The sequence below is a fragment of the Macaca thibetana genome, chromosome 17, assembly GCF_024542745.1.
Source record: "Macaca thibetana thibetana isolate TM-01 chromosome 17, ASM2454274v1, whole genome shotgun sequence".
NCBI lineage: Eukaryota > Metazoa > Chordata > Mammalia > Primates > Cercopithecidae > Macaca > Macaca thibetana.
The window spans coordinates 6,818,394-6,828,175 of record NC_065594.1 but is presented as its reverse complement, the minus strand read 5'-3'; positions in this window follow the sequence as shown (position 1 = coordinate 6,828,175).

Here is a 9,782-nt window from a genome sequence, read left to right as displayed (position 1 = left end):
TCCTGTTGTTTGAGTTTGTCTGTTTTCCTAGGGAAGAGCAGCAGAAATGGCAGCCACTTGGCAGTGCAAGTAGGTGCCACCTAGGGCATACTGCCAAAACTTGAGCTTTCTTGAAGCAATATTCTACAAGGAATGTTGTGTACTTCATTTTCCTCCTCATGTGCTTCAGACTCTGGATAGCAGTGATCAGAGCTGGACCATCAGTTTCAGTTGTGGATTACTACTGATACTCCGCAGACTCTGGACAGCAGTGATCAGAGCTGGACCATCAGTTTCAGTTGTGGATTACCACTGATACTCAACAGACTCCGGACAGCAGTGATCAGAGCTGGACCATCAGTTTCAGTTGTGGATTACCACTGATACTCCGCAGACTCCACACAGCAGTGATCAGAGCTGGACCATCAGTTTCAGTTGTGGATTACCACTGATACTCCGCAGAGATCTTTAGCCGTCACCCTAGATCAATCATGTTCAACCAAAGCTTTCATTATCCTAATCATAAAAGTCACAGAGCCCTTTTTCCCTTTTTATTTTTTTGAGACAAGGTCTTGCTCTCACCCGGGCTGAAGTGCAGTGGCACCATCATAGCTCACTGCAGCCTCCACCTCCTGTGCTCAAACGATCCTCCTATCTCAGCCTCCCAAAGTGTGTGGGCTGGGCATTATCCTAATAATGAAAGCTTTGGTTGAACATGATTAAATCTGCTTTCTAGATTGAGAATTTTATACCATTTATTACATAGTCTGTTTAAATATAATTTTATACAACAAACTACAGTGATAGGCGTTGTGAGGTTCATTATTATTTCTCTTTTCAGGAAGGCTGGGTGGAAACTCTTTGCGGCCTGGACTCTTCAGTGTACACATAGAAGTCAAAAACCCTCAGATTAAGTATTTTAGAGAGATCTGGGATCAAGAGATTAATACTCTCTTACATGTGTGTATGCCTTTATAGTTTCCAAAAGAGTTTATCTTTTTGACCATTGCAATTCCGTGACATTATTATCTCATTTTATGGATGAAAAAGCAGGGGACCAGACCATCAAAATTACTTGCTCAAGGACCCACGGCAGGTGAAATACGGAGTTGGAAAATAAATCCAGGTCCTCTGACTCCCACTGTGAAGTTCTTTCCTCCACACTAGACACAATTTTGAGAATAAAGGAAACACCAGTGTAAATATTCCTTCATAGTAGGTGATTTCCAGGATCACCTTTCTAGCAGTATTTTTGAGATGTCAAGGAAGTTCTGGGATTATACTCACTTTAAGAAATATCTAGGTATATATTCAGTTGAATAAGAACATATTATTATTACTTAGATAACATAGGACACTATTATTTTAGCTACCGTTTATAGAGCAGTAGCTAAGAGCATAGACTCTGGAGACAGATTCCCTAAATCCTGATCCCAGCTCTGCCACCTCTTAGTTGGGTGACCTTGGACAAGTTACTTAATCTTTCTGGCCTCAGTTTCCTTACCAATGAAAGGATACATAACAAGAAAAATACTACTAAATTACAGACCTTTTAATGAGAACTAAATGAGTCAGTATATGTAAAGTGCTTGCAAGAGTGACTGGCACACATGGTACATACTGTATGCATTGCGTGTGCATGGATGTGTAATATTTATTTATTTATTTATTTATTTACTTTTTTGAGACAGAGTCTCGCTCTGTCGCCCAGGCTGGAGTGCAGTGGTGCAATCTCGGCTCACTGCAAGCTCTGCCTCCCGGGTTCACGCCATTCTCCTGCCCCACATTCCCAGTTAGCTGGGACTACAGGCGCCGGCCACCTTGCCCGGCTGATTTTTTGTATTTTGTTTAGTAGAGCCGGGGTTTCACCGTGTCAGCCAGGATGGTCTTGATCCTGACGTCGTGATCCGCCCGCCTCGGCGTCCCAAAGTGCTGGGATTACAGGCGTGAGCCACCGCGCCCGGCCCCTCCTATTTATTAATATACGCCCTGAAGCCGTTTTGCTTTTAGGCTGAGGCCAAGTGGGATCCGGAGGAGGCCTTAATTTAGAGCGGGACCCCTGGGTGTTGAAGCCCAGTTTTCTGATCCAGAATTCTCTTCCCACAAACAAGGCAGAATTCCTCCATCAGAAAGACCAGAGAGCTAGTGCCCCTGACAAGGAGTGGGCTGACCTAGCCCTTGTCTTAGAGGCAGGACAAGGCCAAAGGCCCCCGGGGGAGCGGACATGGGGGAGCTATGCAGGTGGGGCAAGGCCAGGCAGTTCCCGCTAGCTGAGCACCGTAATCTGCTGCCGCTCACTTCCCTCCAATGTGTACACGTTGCTGGGTCACGGGAGGTATGTGGCTAAGTGACAGTATCACTTCCAAGAAAGCGCTGAAGCTGAAAATCAGCCAGCCAGCAAATGTGGCACAGAGTATACAATGCTACCACCCAGAGCACCACGCGGTTCTGGGCGGTGTGTGGCTCCAACCACAGGCTGCTGGGCTCAGACAGCTGCTTCCCCGGGTTGATGGAACCGGGGTGTCCCCTGTTCCAGGGCCTTTTGCTAACAGTTGGTGCCAGCTGACGAGTCCTTTCCGTTGGCAGTTCCTCTCCTGCACAGATTTCTGATCTGTAGCTTTCCTACGGCTGCGTGTGCTGCCCCCTCAGGAAAGCCATGGGTCATTTGTCATGGAATTAGGGACAAAAGTCACCAAATCATTTCGCTTCTTTCCTCAGAAGCCTAATTCCCATTTAGTACAGTATCTTATGGACAAGTGAGAATTATTCAGTAGTAGCATGTGCACCCCCCCACCCTAAACTAGAGAAACAGGACGTTTACTAAAGAGTTGAATAGAAGAAAAGAAATTGTAGAGGATTCTAGGACAAATTTCCAGACCCAGCTTCTACAGAGCACTTCAGACACTCCAACACTTTGCTTAGGAGTAATTTGTATAGAAAGTGTTAGCGCTAGTCCAGCCCCTCTCATGAGAATATTTTAGACAACTGTCAGTAAAAAACAGAAATCTGTATTCTTGTGAGATAGTAAGTTGTGTGTGTTAATGAATAAAACAAATTCCATTTGCACACAGACTGAATTTATAAAATCTCTCTCACCAAAATGGATTGATACACAATCTAATGCAATATTAGCTATGTTTTCATTTTCATTTTCTGTAATATATCAGCAGTAAGCAAAATAAAGTTATGACATCTTTGAACATAAATGTCGTGAGGATCCTGCTGTAACTGTTTTTCTAATTGCTAAGGCCAAAGTATAAAATCTGAGCACCCTCAATCCCCTGAGATATGGACTCGCTAGGGAAAACACACAGCAGATGAGCCAGCCAAAGCGTGGCTCCAGGTCCAGCAGGCTGCCATGTGGCTCCGCAGACCTCTCCACATGTTTAGAATTCTCCACTGCCCTGTGTTTTGTCTTTGAGTTTGTTACATAACAGTGGTAATGTTTCTCAGCCCCAGTTTTGTTTTTTTGTCCATACTTAATGCCTTTGCCTGTGAAAGCGGTTCTTACCCCGTAGGAGCAGACACACACACACACACACGTACACGCACACGCTCACACACATGGCAAAGCTCATGTGTGGGCCCTCGTGCCACGCTCCAGGTGTCCAGGAAGCAATCAGAGGTCTCGCCTAACCAGGTTGGGGGTAAGATACAGCTCCTGTGATGCCAACTGTCACTCAGCAGTTCTCTCACCCATTCAAGAAGCAAGTGGGCCAGGCAAAGTGGCGCACTTCTATAATCTCAGTGCTTTGGGAGGGTGAGGTGGAAGGATGGCTTGAGCCCAGGAGTTTGAGACCAGCCTTCTGGTGAGACCTCTTCTCTACAAAAAAAATTAAAAAATTAGCAGGACGTAGTGGCATGCACCTGTAGTTCCAGCTATCGGGAGGCTGAGGCAGGAAGATTGCTTGAGCCCAGGAAGTCAAAGCTGCAGTGAGCTATGATTGCGCCACTGCACTCCAGCCTGGGCAACAGAGCAAAGCCCTGTCTCTAAAAAAATAAAAAGGAAAAAAAGAAGTGAACGAGAGGCCAACTATAGACAGAATAACTTCAAATCCATTCTAATTTGCAAAAAACAAAAGTAAAATCAGTGGCAACTTCTATGATGTAAACTATTAACACAAATGACACACACCAGTGTGTGATGACATGATGGTTGAGTGTGAAAGGAGGCGTGATGAATTGCCAGTGATTATAGATTATAACCTTTAAGTGATGCATCATCATGTGTGGCACACTTTTTTTTCATTAGGCCACATTATTCAGTTACAAGCTGTCCTAGTAATAATTTGAAGTTGCAGTTTTAATTACTAAAATAAATCCATTTTATGGTATCTGGTTTTGACTGTGAGTGTTAATACCAAAACATTTGTCCAAGTCAGTCATCAAATCTGCCTATTATATACAGAAAATGAAAGATGTGGCTAGACTGGATTTTATTTTTTGAGACAGAGTCAAGGGGAATCTGGTATTTTTAGTAGAGATGGTCAGGCTGGTCTCGAACTTCTGACCTCAAATGATCTGCCTACCTCAGCCTCTCAAAGTGCTAGGATTACAGGCATGAGCCATCATGCCCAACCTGATAGTCCTAGTTCTTAAAAAATATCACACCATACTTCAGAAAGCAAGAATGTCTGTAATACATTATATAAAATACTTTCATTCATAAAGGTAAAAATATAGAAGTTTGTATTCATTGGAGAGGTAAGCTTAGGGTATCTGGAAGATTCCCTTATATAAAACATCTTATTTCCCAAATAACACTTAAATGAGTCCTCACCATACCTGAAACAAACATGTTGTCAAATGTGGATTATAGTTCAGCACTCAGATGTGTAGATTACGTTTTCCTTGCTGACCATCAGGTAGAAACATGGCTCTGAAAACCCAAGTTCGGCATTTGATAATCTCAACTAAATGAATGATTAAACTCATTCAAAAACAAGGCCTCGTATTTATCAGAGAAATGCAGCTGAAAAACACATAAGGCCTTAGTATGATGTCGGACACTGAATATCAGTCCTAGGTAATCATACATTTCCAGTTGAAGAGCTAGAATTTACATGACTCTCTTTTGAAAGCTCAATTTCCCTAACAGTTCAGTTGTTGAACAGAAAATGCAGAGTAACAGAGTTTTAAGAGCGAGCATAAAGGACATACACAGAAATCTATGGCCATTTTTCTTTGCTTACATAGAAATGCAATAAACAACTAGTCCTGCCCAGTATTATGTCCTAAACTTGAAGAAATGCACCTTCAGAGAAGGCCGCTTTGATAATTTTGAATAACTGGGAAAAGTCTACTAGGACGGCTGAGAGAAAAATTCACACAAAGAATCTTCTAGAAGTAGGAGCTCTGCATCTGACTACTGGAGCATTCCTCCATTTCCAATAGGGATTTTTTTTTCACAGATTATTTTTGACTTAGCCAAGCAGGGAGCCTATTTCAAAGCTCCCAATTTGGAAATCATGGAAGCTTTATAAAGTTTTCCACCTGCATCTCTTTTTAGGAACACAGTTCTTTATTCTCTAAGGGATGAAAACCTTTAGCATATAAAAACTTTGTTAAGCTGTCACTATCAATAGTGGGAAAAAAATAACAGTGGACAAAGAAGAAACAAATTGCATCTTCGAATAAGTTTTCTTGTAGCTCTTGTTAAAAGCTATAACCTCTGATGTTAACTAAATTTAACCCATTCTGACCCTCTTGGCGGCCCTTAACCTCTTCTTTCTTCTGTTTCCTGTGTCTGCTGGAGAGAACTAGCCCAGTCATTGGAAAAGCGTTCTCTGTACCACACAAAGGCCCAGCCTTCTTGCTACCCCATCAGGAGGCCCCGAGTCGACCGAGGGGTCAGCACCTGTGCTGAGAAGCAGGTGACAGTGAACTGCCTGTATCCTTCTTGGCAAGTTGTAAGAGTGTCTACCCTTCAAATATCACACTGCAGTTTCAGGCATTCAAGCCACTGAAGTTTAGATTTTCTTTGTGAATGCAGACTTTACACAAATTAATCTATTGCTGTTCAACTGACTGTAAAATTAGTAGATTTACTGTTGCAAAAAAAAAAAAAGAAGAAGAAGAAGAAGAAAAACTAAGAGCTTTCACTTTCACTTTGGTAAGGTCAGGGATGTGTCCTACACTGCTAACAAAGCAGGCTTTAAAAATCTTTGCAGCAGAACCTAGCAACTTGCAAGGTGAAAAAGCAGCAAAACAATGATTCCAATGTACAGTGGAAAGTCTACTTCCCTATACAGTAAACATCTGAAACGCCACATTTGAGGAACTTTCCAAAATGGAATAATTTGCCTTTAATTCCATTTGCCTCAAAGATGGGAAACAGCACAAATTTATTTTATCACAAACATTCTATTTGCTGTCAGTCCTCCCCTCCTTAAATAGCCTTGTAACTACAACGTTTCACGTAAATGTTTAAAAATAGTATAGGGTTGCATCCTTTTTTTTTTTTTTTTTTTTGAGATGGAGTCTCCCTCTATCATCCAGGCTGGAGTGCAATGGTGCAATTTTGGCTCACTGTAACCTCCACCTCCCTGGTTCAAGGGATTCTCCTGCCTCTGCCTCCCGAGTAGCTGGGACTACAGGTGCGCACCACCATGCCCAGCTAAATTTTTTTTTTGTACTTTTAGTAGAGGTGGGGTTTCGTCATGTTGGCCACACTGGTCTCGAACTCCTGACCTCATGATCTGCTCGCCTCAGCCTCCCAAAATGCTGGGATTACAAGCATGAGACACTGTGCCCGGCTGGGTTGCATTCTAAATGTAAAATGCTAACTAATCATTTCGTCCTGTTTTGCTTTATCTACACAGTAGTCAGCATGGTACATTTCGCGCTAGCTCTCTGTTGTTCTGCATGATGTCCTATGATGGTAATAGAAATTATTTTCATTGTTTCAAAACGATGAAAGTTAACTGAATCACCCCAAAACTCAATACCTCTGAAATGGAAAGACATGTCTCTGTTGTGTTCCAAATGAAACTTTTGAACCTATTTTCTGCTTCTGCGGTTGCACAAGAGACTCTTCACAGAAGATAAGTGGATCTTCCATATACAAATATTTTTATTTGGCAAATATGAAAGCTTTTTAAAAATTTATTACAATGTCATTAATTTTAGACAAATTTATTTTGCTGATTCACAACCACCACCTTTTAATAACTGAGGCCATCATATTCTGACAAGAGAAATGATTAATTCGGAGTCTAATGTTACGGGAAATCTCACAGTAAGGAAATTTATTTTGAATCTAGTAGTCTGAGAGCACATAAAGGGTTATAACACAGATGTGGTCACCAGATGTTCTCCAGCTCTACTGCAGAACCAGACTAAGTAGCAACATGATGGATTTAGGTTATGTAAAGGAAAAGACTCCCGTCTTATAAAACATTGAAATGAGAAGCTAAATCTCCTAGCCTCGAGTTTTTTCATTTTGTTTTGTTTTGTCTTGTTTTAAATATAGAGATGTTTACATGTTTGAAATGGATTAATTATAGTCGCCTGAGGAAAATGGTAGAGATTCCGTAAGAATGCTTTCGGCTTTAATAGTTTCTAACAGACAATAATAGACACACAATAGTGGACTGAGAGTATCTTCAGGAAGTTTTCAACGAGTTATCTAATACTCAGCCAAAGCCTCTTGTCTGCCTTGTTTCTATCTTTTGACAAGTCTGTAAACATCAGCTAAGGAGAGCATGGGCCCTCTTGGCTATTAAACTGGCCTTGTAATGACAGAGTTGCTGCCGTTTAAGATAACTGCTCTCAGCTACATTTACTTGGCACTACATAGGATCTCACACATAATAGACTTAAATTCCCCCAGTTTTAGCAAAACTGCCCAGGTGAGAGTTTATAATCTGGGGAGGGAGGAGTATATAATCTATGAACAATTATTTGTTGAAGAATATGCTGAATATCTGAACCCACATGGGCGTTAAAGTTTGAAGATGCTTCGTATCTTCAAAATAAACCCAGAATTTTGGCTGGGCAGGGTGGCTCACACCTGTAATCCCAGCACTTTGGGGGGCCAAGGTGGGTGGATCACCTGAGGTCAGGAGTTCCAGACCAGCCCGGCCAATATGGTGAAACCCCATCTCTACTAAAAATATAAAAACTAACCAGGCGTGGTGGTGGGTGCCTGTAATCCCAGCTACTTGGGAGGCTGAGGCAGGAGAATTGCTTGAACCCAGGAGACGGAGGTTGCAGTGAGCCAACACAGTGCCACTGCACTCCAGCCTCGGCAGCAGAGTGAGACCTCATCTCAAAAAAAAAAAAAACACAGGATTTTTATTAGTATTAGATTTTTAAATGAATTGTTACAGTCATTGTGGCACTATAAAGATGCAGCCCAGTGTTCAAAACTTTTTAAAGAAATCACCCACATACTGATTATTTTGTGGATCAGATATGTTGTACCTCAATGACTTTGGGCTAACTAAGCAAGTAAATCTCACATATAATCCTATTTTGGAAGGTCCCCTCGGCGTTGGGGAAAAGTGGGAGGACTTGGAAAGCTAACAGGCAAAGAGAGGGACAGGATATTTCCATTATTCCTTCATCAGAGCAAATCACCAATATATTAATTGCAAGAGAAAGTTCACGGGCATGCTATGGAAATTAACGTAGAAATTACCATGTGGTAGAAAACACAGGCATTTTTAGAGTCACTGTGATTTGAGTCTTACTGAGTTTCATTTTTGAGGGGGTTAAATTATGTGTAGAAACGATAACATAATTGGGAAAGCGCTACACATTTCTCAGAGTCCTCTTCTATGTACATAATGGAGCAGTTTACAAAAGATCTGTGGCATAGTAATATCACTTCCCCAAACCAAAGTCATCTTTATTCAAGGATCTTCAAAGTCTGTCCCCACGAAGCAGAGTTCAAGGCTCTCAATGACCCCTTAAAAGCTGCCAAGTGGCCTGGCGTGGTGGCTCACACTCGTAATCCTATCACTTTGGGAGGCCGAGTGGGGTGGATCACCTGAGGTCAGGAGTTCGAGATCGGCCTGGCCAACATGGTGAAACCCCGTCTCTACTAAAAATACAAAAATTAGCCGGACCCAGTGGCACGCGCCTGTAATCCCAGCTACTTGGGAGGCTGAGGCAGGAGAATGGCGTGAACCCGGGAGGTGGAGGTTGCAGTGAGGCGAGATTGCGCCACTGCACTCCAGCCTGGGCGACAGAGCGACACTCCGTCTCAAAAAAAAAAAAAAAAAAAAAAAAAAGCTGCCAAGCTCCGTTTCGGCTGGAGGTCAAAGGAGAGTTCAAGGGAAAAGACGAAAAAAAAGGCTTCTGTCCATCTGTGAGCATGTCTGTAATGGTCATCCCATTTCTGCATGTCTCCTAAACACTAAAGCTCCATCTTCTAGGTGTGGAGACAGCTGACAATGTAAGTCTAGAAAGCTTCCTAAACCACCTGCTCTGGACACAGCTGCCTTCAAAGAGGGACTGCAAATGGATGCTGGGCGGTAGCTTCAGTTACCAGCGATTACTTGGTGTCAATCTGTCTGTACTATTACCTTAGCAAATTTTAAGTCTTTAGTTTGGGCATTAAATGTTTCAGTTACTTGTACATACTTCACATCCTTTAATGTTTTCATGGACTCGTAACTTTACTGTTTCACTACTTCAGTCTAGCGATGCAAGGAACATTTAAAGTTTGCCTGGGCTTTGGGTTTTTCGGCTTTTTTTTTTTTTTCCTTGATTCTGCTACTAGTTGTGTGACCTTGGGCAAATTTGTCTCAGTGCCCTCATCTGTAAAATGGGTAATAATACTAATTGGCTCATAAGGC